Source organism: Corvus kubaryi, unplaced genomic scaffold, assembly GCF_017639235.1.
Source record: "Corvus kubaryi isolate FWS band 111438036 unplaced genomic scaffold, C.kubaryi_AGA036_p1.0 37398, whole genome shotgun sequence".
NCBI classification, from domain to species: Eukaryota; Metazoa; Chordata; class Aves; order Passeriformes; family Corvidae; genus Corvus; species Corvus kubaryi.
In genome coordinates, this window is record NW_024581137.1 from 55,609,731 (window position 1) to 55,625,980 (window position 16,250).

The window sequence follows — 16,250 nt, forward strand, 5'->3', positions numbered from 1 at the left end:
TGCAAGTGAACTCTTCCAAATTATACTTAGAAATGAAGCAGAGTACCAGGACCTTGGGACCACTTTCTAGAATATCTTTCCAACTTTACCTGCTGTTTTCCCACTGCCTCCATTGACTCCAAATTAACCCTTTTTGCCTTAAAGAGTCTCTGAGCCAGAGCAGTTGCAGAACTCACCCACAGTAAATAGTTTGTTTTGATAAGCTTGAGGTAACTTAAGAGTTAGTGGTGCAGAAAATGTGAGATTCACAATTTTTTCCTTAGTCTACACTTTGCAAAGAGCTTGGCTTACTTTTATATGCTTTGACGTCCAAAACTGTGAAGACAAACAACACTGTCTTTCCATTTGGTGTGTAATAGGACTGTGCCATGTTGGCTGCTTTAGCTTATGAGCACTAAAGAATAAATAAAAGATTAAAGAGGTACAATAATTATTTCACTAGTGAAGAAATAAACAAAAATACCCAAATCAAAATAAACAAATAGTGATTTGCTGCTATCAGAATCATTGAAAGCTTTGTGTTGGAAGGGACTTTAAAGATCATCTATTTCCAATCTCCTGCCATTGGCAGGGGCTACTTCCAGTAGATCCTGTATTCACAGTGATAATGTTAAACCAATTTTCAGTAAAGCTCTTAAGAAAATTAAATGAAAAAATAAAAAAAGGATTTAAGGTGAATTCCAGGATTAAACCTCTCCTTTCTTCTTAAAGAAGAAAAAGCTTAATGGTATATTTTAAAGTGCTTTTGTAGTACTTAGACCCTGAACTGAGAGCAGGAATTCAGGCCATGGCTGCTAATGGTTCCCCCACTCCTGGCACAAATGGTTTTACTTTGTGCTAGACAAGCACCCTTCAAAGTTATCATCAGCTCATTAAAATAGTTGAAACATACCCAGCATGGGAATTAAAGGCATGAAGCAGCAAGTATCAAAAGCTGCTAACAAATGTCAAGTGGGCAAATGTGATCACCCAGAAACTCAACAAAATGTCCCTGACAAAGCAAGCCTGGGACACGGCTGTTCAAACAGCTCCTGTGATGTATGCACTGAGAGCTCCTGATCCATGGACTGATGGGGGTTGTCTGTGCCCTGGTGACTCCCAGGCACAAACCTCTGTATTTATCACACATTCTAACAGGAAAAGGCCATAGAATCCTGGAATGATTTGGATTGGAAGGGAACTTAAATATCATCTAGTTCCAAACCCTAGGAACACCTAGGGACACCTTCCACTATCCCAGGTTGCTCCAATCCCCATCCAGCTTGGCCTTAGACACCTCCGGGGATGGGGCAGCCACAGCTTCACTGGGAAATCTGTGCCAGGGCCTCACTGCCTAAGATGATAAAGGGTGGATGCTTCCCTAGATTATCCAGGGACCACTTATCATGGTCTCAATACCACGCATCAGGTACCACACAGCATCCCAAATACCTACACTGTCTGTAAAGGAAAAAGCACAAGGAAATATTCCCAAGTCCAGGAACATGGGTGTCAGTGCCTAGACGGGCTGTCCCAAATCTCCCAAACTTTTCCTGGGTACAGCTGACCAGTGCAAAGATGATCCATTTTGCTTTGTCCAAGGACCATTGTCATCCCAGGGGTGTGCAGGTGTTCTCACTCTGTGGTTTGCACAACTGACAAGGCATCCTCTGCTCATTGGATGTCCCAGCACAAGACAATTTGCAAGAAGGCTGAGGAAGGCGCTTTGGATTCATGACTGAGAAACCCCTGTTGCTCCACTGACTGTAAACAATCTATGGAGATATGGGCCCTGACTTTATCCACCCATCTTTAGAGCTAAACACATACTCTGCCTCCCCATTGTAATTGTGGTAATTTAATTTTAGATTTCATGTTGCTCGACTCTATGTAGACTTTTAACACGTGCAAGGAAAGAAAGGCAATTGAAACCTAACATAATGACAGCCAACACTCCAGGAAGCTTCCATTGTCCTTCCATATCCACCAGCTGCACCAGTCACAATTCATAGTTTTTAAAAATTAGGATAACAAAATAATACAAATACAGAGTTTCTCATTGCATTTCAGTGTTTTCCCTGCTTTTACCCAGCTGAAGTTTGGACGTGCCAAGTGTCACACAATAAATTATATTAAGAATATCGATGTTATGATTCAGCTGAGGTCTGGGCTTGTGTAAACATCTTTGTGCAAACATTTGTGCCAAGAATGGTTCTGGGCTTTGTTCAAGCTGGATGTCCTTGAAAGTACCAAATTTTTTGCACACAGTTGTTGGATATTACCTAAATTAGCCCAGAATTCCATCTGGGGGCAAATGCATCATTTAATAGACTTTCCAAAGCCGAATCATGAAACAGACCTTCTGTTTAAATAGATTAATTACGAATTAGACATTAGCCATCTATGAGATCACTTCACTTTAGGTTCTTGAAATTAATTTGCCATGTAGGACTATGAATGATGTTCCTCAGAAGGCAAAATCTTTGTTGAATTCAAGGTTGCCTTTTGCTGTTGGAAAGTAAAACTTCCCAGGGACCTATACTCCTGACCACTCCCAAGCACCCATGGATGCCGGCCCATGGCCATTCCTGTTGCTCTACAGGCCTGCTGCCTGTAATGCTGTGATAAATTACTGTATAGTCCAGAATTTGGTAAGGGCAGAGTACAAAATAAACACAGGAACACAGAATGGATGGAGGGAAGTGACACAGGGCACACAAGGTGACTGCTTTGTGGATTTTAGTAGCATTCAGAAGGATTCATTCTCCTTTCACCTTGGTTGAACTCTGTGCCCCACTGCCCTGGAGCCATACCGGTTTGAATGAGAGGTTTTCACCTTTTTCAATCATTTTGTTACGAGGTTTATAGGTTTGGATAAAAAAGAACCCCAGAAACTCAATACACTCCCCTGCTCATGATTTCCTGGACTTCCTGATCTGTCATGGTCTAAAGTTTGCCATGAATTGCCCTCATTGTGCCTTTTTCCTCTTTTTTGTTTCTATTCTTGTCTTAGGGCAGGAATTGAGAAGCTGGTGGAAAATGATCAGTGTAGTGATAATACTGGCCCATTTTTTGTAATATTTCTAGAAAATTCTTACCTTTCTTGTCCTTTCCTTTACACTTCATTTTCAACGTCATGAGAAGGACAAGTACCATTTAGAGCTGATCCCTCCATTTAATCTCTCCTCCCTTCATCTCGTGCTCAGTTCCCTGCTCTAAAGGGTGTATCCTTGCTCCTAGACAAAAACCTGGAGGGACTGTTTATTACTTCGTTTTTTTCTTTGCCATTGAAAGCAAACAGAACAATGTTTCCTGGAAGCATGGGAGCCAAACAGCAACTCTTGACTAAAAGTGGCTGTTAAGTGCAATTGCTGGAAACAGTCATAGTTTTTATTTCATTTTTTTTTTTCCCTGAAAAGTAAATGGAGCACTTGGAGGTACCAATCTGTCCAAAAGACAGATGTTACTATAAAAACAGTGAGCTGCAGCACACACTTGGTTTCCTTTGGGGATCTCCAAACTTTTTCTTTGTTTTACCATTTTGCATTATTTAATCAAGAAGAACCTGGCATGAAATAAAGCAGAGAGAGGAATGATGGGCCTGCCTGATGCTATAACCTATCAGGGCTGTGTGGGAAGAGTGTCACTGTGTTTTCTGTCTCAGAGCCAGATCTGATTTACTCAGAATTATTTAACATTGTTCAAGGAGTGAAAGAGGAACTAAATTATATTCCTATCTGGCTTTACAGTGTTTTGTGTTGTCATGGCAATGTGAAATGGTTTTTTTGTGATATTAGGGAGAGGCCATTAATGCTTTCATGTGGGCTGTAGGAGACCTGACCTCAGCTCTGCCTGGTCAAGACTCAATCCAGCCAAGGGAGTGAATCTCAAACACCTATTTCAATCTGTGAAAGCCAAAAGACCTGTGATGAGCCAATTTCACACATATTCCTTGCTAATCCATGTCATTCCAGTTCTGTTAATCTTCAAAGTGTGCTTCAATGAGTGTTTCTTTGTGAATATTATTGATAAAGGAGACCTGAACTGATAGACTGCGATTTATTTGCAACAGGTGGGTATTTTGCCCTAAGGACTTTTTTTTCCATTTGTGTCATTGCTGAGGCTGCCAGATTTACATCATTTTTAATTATCCTTTGCCTAGAGAATGCACAGAAAATGCTTTATGAATCTAGGTTCACATTTCCATTTTCATGGCTTGTAGGTAAAAGACTGGAAGGAATGGGAGAGTTGCACTTTACTACTGAAAAAAAATTAAGAGACCACCTCCTCGAGAGTTTTCAAGATTTGCCATATGCAGTTTGGATGAAGCCACCTTGGAATGGGAGGGGTAGAGTTTATTGTTTTATTTTTCAGTTGTTTATGTGTTTTATCATATCATACTACTTGTTCTTGGGAGCAGCAGACAAGAACTTGACAATTATATTTACTAACACAAACATATCCTGAAATAATACATCTCGGTAACATTTTAGGAGGGAATCACTCTCAGTTGTCACCTCTCTCTGCCCAGTATGTGCACAGAAATGAGCTTTTCCAAAACTGGACTCCAACAAGGTGAGGGACACCTTTGGTCCTCTTGTAATGTGCAGTCAGGGAGTGGCAATTTTCAGAGAACTTGGAGAAATGACTGATTTCTGTCTCCTGCTCAAGCTTTGGCAGCAGTGAAGCTGTGAATCTGCTCACAACTTGAACTTTTGGCATTGAGGGGCCCTAAAGAAAACCTGGTCCCTGTGTGAACACTTAAGTGATTTGGGTATTTAAGATTCACATGTTTGAGTTCTGTTTAAGTCCTTTTCAAGTACGTTGGCTTGTCACATGAGGACTTCTCACATGGATTTTCAAGCACTTTGTGCTTCTATTGCATCTGACCTTTTGTCAAAACATCCAGAGTGGTTAATTATTATGCTGTGGTTTCCACTGCATGAACAATAACCTCTTTCTTTCCCTAAAGGATTGTTTGTCCAATTAACTGCTTTTGACCAATATTGTTAAAAAGCCTTGACTTTGGCTCCTTGATACATAATAGCTGTTTCCTGAACCCATTCAGACATTGAATTCATTGTTAAATTTTAATAATGGCCTCAGAAGAACTGTAGGGCTTCACCACTATGCATTTATTCCAAATATAAACCAGCATAAATGATTTAAATAGTTCCCAGTCCTATAAGCTTTGCTTAGTAAAGTCACTTCGATGTTTTGCATGAATAAAGAAAACGGAATAGAAATGGAAGAGCTGCAAAGTCTGCAGGTTTAATTAATTGGCAATGTATGGGATTTCGTGGTAGCTGAGGTATGGAAACCAGTGGGATCCCACACTCTGCCAAGCTGGATTCCCAGACTGGAGTATGACTTCCGTGTGATTCGGTAAAAAGTGGGCATGTAGGTGTGCAAAATTTTGTACGTGGAGTCTGACATATGGAAAAGCACAGATGTGGGCCAGAGTTATGTAAAATTACTGATGAGCCTGTGTGGAACACACACCTCCAACTCCTGTTATCCCAGTGAAGATATGAAACAACTCTTGGATGAGTTTTGATGGAGACACAGGTGGCAGCTCATATTAAATTCATCAACATGATTTGGATAGCTTTTGGTTTTGGATTTTTTTTTTTAATTATAGGGTTTTTTTTAATGTGGGAGGGAAACATTATCTTTTCATACAGCATTCTGTGAGTGTTTTGAAGCAGATTATTATTTTTAATAATATTAGGACACTGTATAATTCCAGGGAAAATGTATTTTGACTTGCAAGCCAAGACTTCAAAATTTAGATGTTGGCAAGGCAGGTGTTCACATGTGAGCTGATTTTCTAAAGGCCCATTAAAGTCACTGCAAGTCTACTGGATTCACTTAGTGAAACGTGAAACTCTTCAAATGACAAAATTAGGTTTAACTGAATAACTGGAGACTTCCCTGACAATATTGATGGGATCCTGATAGACTCTAATAGAAACCTGTCTCCCTTGTATATGCCTATACAGATTTATGCAATCAGGACACCAAGACAGGATCTGTAGTTCTGAATAGAATATTTTTAAAAAAATCATACAATTTTCAACAAAAATAAAAGCATTTGCAATATTTGACATGGAGCTTTACACTCCAGTTTTCATCTTATAGCTACGTTTGACATCTAAAAGGCAAATATATAAATTATCAAATATAAAATGTAGTTCCTTGACAAAATGACAACCACTGGAGAAGACTTTAAATGTAGCCTTGTCTCGTGAAAAAGAAGGATTTTATATTCAACTGTGTCAACTGCCTCTCAATCACATTTAGATATAGATAGAAATTATTTGCCTCTACTGAAATAGAAATCCAGTAGAACACTAAAATATTAGCACACAGTTGTCTGATTAATCTGTGCCTCAGGCTGGTGGAGGCAGTTTGGCTGTTCTGCAGAGATTGTCAGGATCTCAGTCTTCCATGGGACATGGGACAGAACTGGAGACATTCTCTGGGAATTTTTGGAGCCAAAACCCGATCTAATGGAGATAGAAGTAGGAAGGACAGGCTATGGGGTGCCAGGCTGTTGGAGAAACCTTGAATTTGGATATATAAAGTAATGTTTCTAACAGGAGGGCAAGTGAAATTTCTGTATATAAAACTTTCTTTGTCCATGTCTGTGGTGTTCAACAGCCACCTAAAGCCAAGAAATCTCTGACAGTTCCATTTTTCCTTCACCAAATCCAGCTGGTAGTTCACTCAGCTGGCCCAACTTCTGTCTGATGGTTACATGTGGAAGCCTGAAGCTTCCCAACCCTGCCGGAGTTGAAATTTCATAGGAATGGATGCTCCCTTAAATGCCCTCATTTGTACAAGATCAGCCCTGCTGCCTTTCCTGCTGCACTTCAATCCCTCAGGATCCCTGGGATGCTAACAGGGGCCTTGCTGCTCCGTGCACTTCTGTTTAAGGCAATCCCAGAGGAGTGGTAACTAAAGAAAACCGTCTGCAACCTGGAGATTTAAAAATAGAAGCAAATGGCTGGAGCCCTGCAACCAGCTGGGCTGCAGTTTGCAAAAGCTCGTGAACGATTTTAAGGTCAGGGCTGCACTGTGGGAACAAACAGCCCCTGTTGTGTTTGAACTGGAGAACTGGAGACTGAAAAATGAGCCACAGCAGGAGCTGTTCTCTGATTCTTTTCAGACTCTTTCAGGAAGGTTGCCCTGCTTTGTTCCTTCAGCCAAGCAGACTGGAGATGGGACTGGGCTGGCTGCACTACAGAGAACATCAAAATGCTGCATTGTTTTTGCATCTCTCCCTTTCTTCCACACCTCATAATATTTCCATCATCTTTTATCTCAGATATTCTTCCTTAACTTTTAACCTGACGTGATTTCTCCTCTGCTTCACACTGGAATATGTCATTGGGCCAGCCCCAATTTTAGAATCATAGACTGGTTTGGGTTGAAAAGGAACTTAAAGATCATCTCATTCCAACCTCGTGCCACGGGCCAGGACGTATTTTGTTAGACCAGGTCGCTCAGCCACCAATTCTACCTGGCCTTGAACAGTTTCAGGGATGAGACATCCACAAACTCTCTGGTCTTGGTACCTTTCTTTGCTTAGCACCTGTCCGTGATGATGATGATGATGATGATGATGACGATGATGCATTTCACACCTTTGTCACTGCTTTAGTAGGAATTTGTTCTCTCATTTCTGGAGCATCTTCCCTCGTTGACTTTCAAAGCTGATGTCCTTCACCCATCAGCACCCCAGGCAAACAGCACTAGGCTGCTCTGCTCCCACCTTCTCACAGGGCTTCTGGCACATCCATGTATGTACCCAGGACATCCATGTTTTGGCGTAGGTAAAATTAGGAGTTTCTTCTTTCATTTTCCCTGCTAAAATATCTAGTAGCATTCCCAGTTGAGCAACTTTGACTTGGACTGTGAATGATGGACCCTTTCTTTTGTTTCTATTATGCTCTTTGTCTTGAAATCCTTTATATTTTTTCCCACAGAATATAGACACTTTTCTTAAATATATCAGGTTTGAAAAAGATGCTCTAAAGCATTTTACAGACCCAGCTTTCCTTCTTAATTTGTGTCTAGAGAATTTCCATAAAATGCTGCAGAAGTTACTGTCTCACAGCTGGCTGAAAATATCTGGATGTCCTGCTTGATTTCTTGCCTTTACCCAGCCACATTGTTAGAAATTGAAATGACAATAAAAATTAGGCTGATAAACAAATAGGGACATACCACAGGCTTAAATACCTGAAGGCAAAGCTCACATCTCTTCCAGTGAGGAGGAAACATTCAGTGACATTGCAGTGGTGAAGGACATGTGTCATCCTTCGGTGATGGAGTTCGGAAGAACATTTGTGTTGAACAAAGAAACCACATCCCTGATGTGTCAGGGCAGGACTTGAGGCCTCTGAGCCTTTTGCAGAGAGGTATCAGTGCAATCAGAGCAGCAGAAAGGCACAAATCCTACGGTGGGTATATTATCCAGCCTGTGTTTGCTGGCATTATGTCACCAAGGAACACACCTCCTCCCCTGATGCAAGGGAGAGACAGGAAATCTAAACCCAGCATTTACTCCAGCAAATGTAATCTTTAAGCATTTTCTCCATGGATTAAGTCATTTCAAGGCTTTGTCAGACAGCTTAAAACAGTCTGAGGGGGGGCCAAAATAAATGACGGCTGCTAGACTGGGTTACAGTTGTGACTGGAAGGTTGACAATGGCTGAGGTGGGAGAGGGAAGTGTTGCTGCCCACGCAGATAAGTCACTTGATGAAAAAGCTTTGCCAAGCCAAGGCCTGCTGTAGTGGAAAGCACATTGTCTTCAGGGTTCTCAGCCATATCAGAGCCCTCCTGTGCCACCGGGAGTTAATACATTGAGTTCCTTTGGGTGCTTCTTGCACAGCATCCTTTTCACTGACTGGGAAAGAGGGATGAACAGAACACACCATGATTTAGCAAGAGAAATGCCCTTTGAAGACAATCAAAACACAGCCTGAAGATACTGGGAGGGGATAAGATCAGTGCAGCTTGCCAAGGGAAATCGCCACGATTTTGGCCCAAGTACATTGCACACAGAGAGGTTTCTCCCAGGAGCTGCCTGTCCCCTGCCTGGCTCTTACCGAGGACAAAGGCCAATTCTTAACCTCCCAGTGTGACAGAGACAGTTTGGGGATGGAGGTTTCCCTGCTCTCTCTCCCAAGGCTGGCTCCAATGAGATGCAGGGACCCTTTGACAGCTTGACAGATGTCTTTCAGCACCGTCCAAGTGCACTTCTTAGTTAGACCACTCTCTCTTCTTCACAAAGTGGCTCTGTGTTGTCCCCTTGGCATCCAGAGACAGGGCTTGTTACTGACCAGTCTGAAGGACTCTGCTCTTTAAAGAAAAAGAAAAATAGATCCTTCAAACCAGCAGAATAAGGAGACAGTGAGACCCAAGTGTCTTGCCAGGAGGTTCAGATGGGTGGGATGCCCAGTGTGTTTTCTCCATCCCTACTCACAAAGACTTGGGTGTCTGCCTTTAATAAATATAGCCAGCAATGAAAGGAGCTGGGAAAGGAAGGGGTACCACCAGGGATGCTGTCCAGTTAAAGGAAAAATAGTGATTTCTTAAACTTTATTTAAAAATTTGGAGCAACTCTTCCATATGGACTCACCAAACACTGGTTTCTGAAAGGCTTCAATGACCTCACAACCACCAAGAGTGGGAACTGATGTTTCCCACTGGATCAAGGTGGGATTTTTTTACATCTCAAATAAATTTGCAGCTCTTCTGGAGATTTTCCAGTGTCTCTGTCACTGTCACATCTCAGAGCCTGAAGCAGAACACGGGTGTGAGTGTGCACACAGGAGTGTTTGTGTGGGGGTGTATTTACAGATCTCATTTCCTAGCCAGGGCCTAGGGTGCAGAGTGCCAGCTTGGGGCTGGGCCAATATTGTTGTGTTCTGGGAAAACACACAACGAGAGCTCCTCCTTGGGTTGTGATAAGAGGTCAAGTTAAGCACAGCAGAAGCCAAGTCATCCCAAATTGAAGCTGAGTGCAGACTGTGATAGCAGTGAAGTTGCAGCATGCAGCTTTCAAAGAACATGAGCTAATGTCTAGAAAATGAGAGTGGAGGAAGGACTTTGCTCCTGGTCCAGCCACCAATTCCATTCATGTCTCAGACAAATCATATTAGGCAATATTTGTTATCCTGAAGAAAAGAGAAGCAATGTCCAAGTAAAAGCTGGTAACAACCCCCCAAAAACTCCCAGGATGTTTGCAGGACTTCAGAGTATTCAGGTAACCTGCACCTAAAATGACGTAGATGACAAACACACAAATAGTCCTTTTCTTCCTCTTAGGTGAGATTTTTGAAGATATTGGACTGAATTAGGAACTCAGATCTCAACATTATTTTCTGGGTACTTCTGGTCTAATTCACTCACATTTCTGAATGCCTGCGATGTTGTTGCCTCTGTTTTCCTACCTCTGACTGGGACAGAACTTCTGTTCTGAAACAGGGGTTGTGTGTGAAAATTAATTGTATTTTTGCATCAACTCTATCACTAGCAGCAAGCTCTGTCTCAGTATTTTAATATTAAAACTGCAAAAGTGACATTTTAGTACCAGACAAAGTTCCTGTGAACTTTAATTACTTAAGACTTGCAAATACTCTGAGTTACAGTTTTCATATATTTATTGCCATTTTTTTAATGGACATAATTACACAGGATGAAGCTATAGCAAATATTTCTAGCTTAATAACTATTTGTTTGGGTTTGAGGGTTTAAATCTGGTCCTTGCTGCACTGTAGTGTTAAGGGTGGGGTTTTTTTAATATTTTAAAAAGGGAGGGCAAGGCCTTAGCAAGATCTACATCAAAAAATAAAGATCTACATCAAACAATAAAATGTGTGAATAGTTAAAAGTATACTCTGGTGTCCCACTAGAATTGGTATTTTTTCTTTCTTCTCCACATTGTGCAGAATTATTATTTTTTTTTAATTCAGATGTCCTTTACTTTTTCATTACTCAAAATATGTTCCTTGTAGTGACTATAAATAAAGCACCACAACATGGTACTCTCTGAATATTGTACCAGCTCTTCTCTAGAGAGCTATTAAGGAAGAAAAAAGAAGAAACAAGAAAATCTTGCTTTGAGATGAGTTATTCCAATTTTCTTGTCCAAGCTGGAAGGATAGAAAATAAATAAACACCAATAAACACTATATTTTCACTATTTAGAGCCTGACTGTCTCTGATAACACTGTGATCTGGTACTTCTGCCTTCTTGGAGCCTTTTGAAGATTTTTTAATCACTCTTTCCCTTTCCTAATTTTACAATTGCTTCAGGGGAGATGAAGGTGCTACTGGATGGAGTTTTGTTATTTTTTAATACAGTTTTCAACTCACTTGTGCACTTTGTTTGCTGATACTTCTCTGATGTCACTGATGGTTTACAAATAAAATTGTTTTATAAACAGCTCCCTCTCTTCCTTCATAACTGTTCCTCTTCACCCTCTGCAGAATTATTGCTCAAACTCTCATCTTTAGCCACAAGCCTGCCTTTTTGTCCGGGTCAAGTGGAATGAACTGCTGACCTTTTCAAACTCACAGAAGATAGACCCAGTAGTAAGGGACTTACTCACAATCAGACACAGTTCCTGTGAAACTTCCAGGGCTGCAAAATCGTCACCCAACCAGTGGTGACGGATGGCCTGTACATGCTCTGTCAGTGTGAATGAGATGCTCACAGAGATGTGAGTTACCTCACACTCATAGCTGGGTCTTTCTGGTCAAATGAGGTTCTAGAAGAGACAAGAAAAATCTAAAAAAAAGGAAAAGGAAAAAGCTGTTTATTCTATAGCAAGAAGAAAACTGACCTGAAAACAAAAAACCCCAACCAAAATTAGTCACAAAATTTTTGGAAAAAGGTTTATATAGGAGTATGGACAATGCACACAATAGTAACACTCAGGGAAAATAAAATATTTCCTTAAAAAAAAAATAATCAAAAGTCATCCCTCATGACCTAAATAAAAGTGATTATATGTGTACCGAAAGGGGAGAAACAACACAACACCAAAATCAAAAACAAATTCTTCATCTAAAAGGTTTTCAAAAATCTCCTGGGTTTGGCTCCAACAGAGCTAATTTTCTTTTTAGTGGCTGGTTCAGTGCTGTGTTTTGGATTTAGCAGGAGGACAATGTTGACACCACACTGATGTTTTGGTTGTTGCTAAGCTGTGCTCACCCTAAATCAAGGACTTTTCAGTGCCTCATGCTCTGCTAGTGAGAAGCTACATGAGAAGCTGGAGGGAAGCATGGCCAGGACACTGACCTGAACTGGCCAAAGGGATGTTCCATAACATGGGAAACCATGCCCAGTGTATAAACTGGGGGAAGGTGGGGCTAATCACAGCCAGGGGATGGGTTTGGCATCAGTCACTGGGTGGTGAGCAACTGCATTGTGCATCACTTGTCTTTTTGGGTTTTATGGCCCTCTCTCCCTCCCTCTCCTTTTTATAATAATTATCATTATCATTAATATTATCTTTTACTTAATTATTGAAATGTTCTTATCTTAAACCATGAGTTCTACATTCTTTTCTTTCTTGATTGTCTTCTCCAATCCATTGGAGGAAGGAAAGAGATAGAAGGGCTGTGTTGTATTTATTTGTCAACTGGAGTTAAATCTTGATAAAAATATATATTCTGGGTTTTATCCACAGGACACCACTTCTTTCTGGGCTGATATTCAGAGTTTCAGGAACCCCACATTGATGGGTGTGATCAGAGGCAAGCAGTGATCTAACAACCGTGGTGAGATGCCTGCTGTCAACATCAAGGCTGCAGTTCTGGAGACAGAAATTCCAGCTGGGACATTCTTGTGTCCTGTGTCACACAAATCAAGCTGTTCCCGACACTTTGCTCTTATCCTCATCCAAACTTCACATTGTGGAGTCACTTTGGTGTGAAAATCCCACGTAGTTCTTGGGCAGGGCCAAGGTGTCAGGAATGATTTCACTGCTTGGAACTTCCTGGGAAGTGAGCTCCGAACAGGGGCATTGGCTGAAATGGTGAATCAGTTTGGGAGGCAGATCGCTGCTTTTTTCTTACTGTTCATGGGGGAAGGGGGAAAAGGGGTGTTTCTTTGCACTCATCAAGGCAAAACAATACATTTCACTGCTCATTTGTATTGCTCTTACACAAGGAATGCACGTTCACACTGATCACTACACCTCATTGCTACCTGTCATATGAAAAATGAGGAAGTTTTTGAGCCTACTTGCTCATCCTCCAGGAGCATGCCAGAGGAGAACTGCTGTTGCACAGGTTCTGCCCTCCCTCCATCCCATACCACCAACTTCCCAGAAGTGAAGCAGATTTATAAATGCTTTCCTGCTTCTGACAAGGCTTCTTGGATAAGTTTACAACTCGGCTTTGTTTGCAGTTGATTTCTTCCTGTAACAAGCCTCTCCCCACCCAGGCATGGAAATGGTGATTTGATAGTATGTGGCTGTCCTGACACAGCAAGAGGGGAATGAGAGTGGGAAATTACTACACTTCCCCTGTTCTGAGCAGAGAACAAACGGGAAGCTTGATGACTTTTGCTGTTTCAGAAGTCAGTGGGTCACACTGTCCATTTCCAGTGTGATGGCCCAGTCATTCTCAACCCTCTCCTTTTGTCTTTATGAGGAACAAAGCTCAGAAAACCACAAAACCTGAGATGCTCCCTGCAGTTTAACTTCCTGCAGGCTTGTGATCAGCTGGGAGAAAATAAGGGTAGAGCCATTTTCTTTACAATGAAAACGTCAAACCCTTCAGACAACCCATTGATGTGGAAATCCCATAGTTCTGTGAAAACTGTCCAATTCTGTGAGCAGGAGGGACTGGGAAGATGCAGAATAGGTGGAAAATCCTCCAAGTTATTTCTTACTCTCTTTAGCCAGTCTTTGCCAGAATTGTCGTGGTCCTTTTGGTCACATTAAGGTTGGAAGCAAAGCCTTTGGCACAGCATTAGCTTTTACATGAAGAAGTATTCAAAAGAATCTTTAAAATTTTGTTATATTTTCTTTTTTCTTGTCACAATATACTTATAAACACTGCAACTCTGCTATTAAATAAAGCAGAGGGACCAGAGTGAGCTCAGACAAAGCTGCAAGAATGGAGAAGCTGAGTAAGATCCAGAAGAAACCTTAAAGAACTGGGAGTGTGATTCCAGAGGGCAAGGAAGATTCGTGATTAACTGAGGATGGCTAAAATAGATGTTACATAAGAGACAAGCATCAGTTATTCCTTCTCATCATCATGGGTGGGAGAAATGGGTTTACAAGACAGCAGGGAGGAATTAGATCAAATATTAGGGAAAACATCACAACTACAAAAAGAATCTTCATAACTACAAGGAAAACCAGGCAGTGGATTTGGTTGCCAAGGGGAGGATGTGAATCACTGTCAGTGAAGATCTTTGTAGTTGAACAGCCATCTGTTGCAGAATTAAATCTCCTTTGTAGTGTTAGATTAAGGTTAAAATACGTAGTTGTTGCTGTTATTGGAGCTAGAGAGAGTCTTGCATAACTATTCATACTTATTCATAATTATGGATAATCCAATTAAAACCTGTTTTTTTCATGTTATTTTCAGGTTTTGTTTTTCTTCCCCCCTTTTGCTATACCCTATGTCTATGAAGGATTGTGTAATAAAACAACTGCTACATTTTGCTTTGCTTTTCCTCCTATTTATCCATCACAGGAAATCATCAAAATATGGCAAATATAATGGGATAGGTGGGGAATGTATCTCGTGGTTCTTTCAGTAAACCACCAAAATCTGTTTGCATTGCAGGAAGGTGAATAAGCTGATACCCGATTGTAAGGAGAGGAGGTGCAGATATGCCTTAGTCTAAATGGCAGTGGAAAAAAAACTCATGGTGAGCTGCCCCTTCTCTGTTTATCATAGAATCATTAAATTATATTAAAATTTGAAAGCTGTCTCTTCCTTTCTTCTCTGCTGCAAGCTTTGATGGTTTTTACCCTTACACATGGCTTTCGTTCAGGAAGATACAAACTTGTGGAGGGTACCAGAAGTTTGGGGAGTAAGCAAAAAGAGAGTGATCAATTCTGATTTTTAAAGATAGTGCTTAAGACTGGGACAATAGAGAATTTGTGGAAAAAAACCCAGAATTTCTCATAGAGAAAGACCTTGAGTCTTTGTAAACTCCTGATAAATTATGGAGCTACTCATGGGTCAGCTAAAATATAGCAATCATGGATATCCTGATCTCTTTGAAGAGGCTGGAAAGGCTAAAACTGAAGCTTGGCTTATTGGGTTAATCTCATCTTTTTTCTTTCTACTAAGCCCTGAAGATGGTTCCAGGATTTGAAATTGTAGTGGTTTGGTCCAAAACACTCATTACTGTTTACCTTCTGTGAGATAAGAATTAGGAGAAAAGCAAAGCAAGCACCAAACTTGAAAGAATATAAAGAAGTTTATTAATAGACCTAAAATAAGGAAAAAGGAAAAATAAAATCATACCACACGTTCAGAACACTTCTCCTCGCCCCACCTTTCTCCCTTCTCCCACTGACAATGTAAAAAGACAACCCTTGAGATGTTCAATCTGTTTACCATTTCCATAATAACCTTGTTCAGTCCATTTAGGAAGAGGAGTCTCTGTTGTCCATGCTATGAAAACATTATCACAACGAGCCAGCCGCCCGGGTTGGTTCTCTGCTCGCATCATGTGAGTCCCTTCCCCGACTTGCAGCTTTTCCCACAACTGCTTTGAGGGTCCACTCTTGAATTACTGGGGTACAATTTTAAGGTTGAGCCATTCAGAAATAAAAGTTCTCTTCACCCATCTCTGGGAGCATTTCATCTCTAAGAACAGAGGCCCTCCTCCTTCCCTGGGAGCAAAGGGTCCTCCTCATCTTCATCTCTAAGACTATCTCTGGAAGCATCTCTAGGAACTGAGGTCTTCCCCTTTCCATGTGGAGTAAGAGTCCTCATCACTTCCATCTCTCCCTGTTCAAACTTCTCATGAAATTACAGCTGCTTCAGCATCTGCCTATCTCAGTGCAGGTGCTTTTGTTCACAAGTACAAGTTGCAGTCTTCAAAATTAAAATATTGCCTGATCTTTCTAGAAGGGCAGTTCAAACCCGTGCATGAAAAGACATTGAATCTGGTGGCTTATTGGAAAAGAGTCAGAATTTATTCTTCCCCCAAACTTGAAAATGTATCAGAATAATCAGGGTTTAACTATGTAAACACTCATTTATACTTTCATTTGTA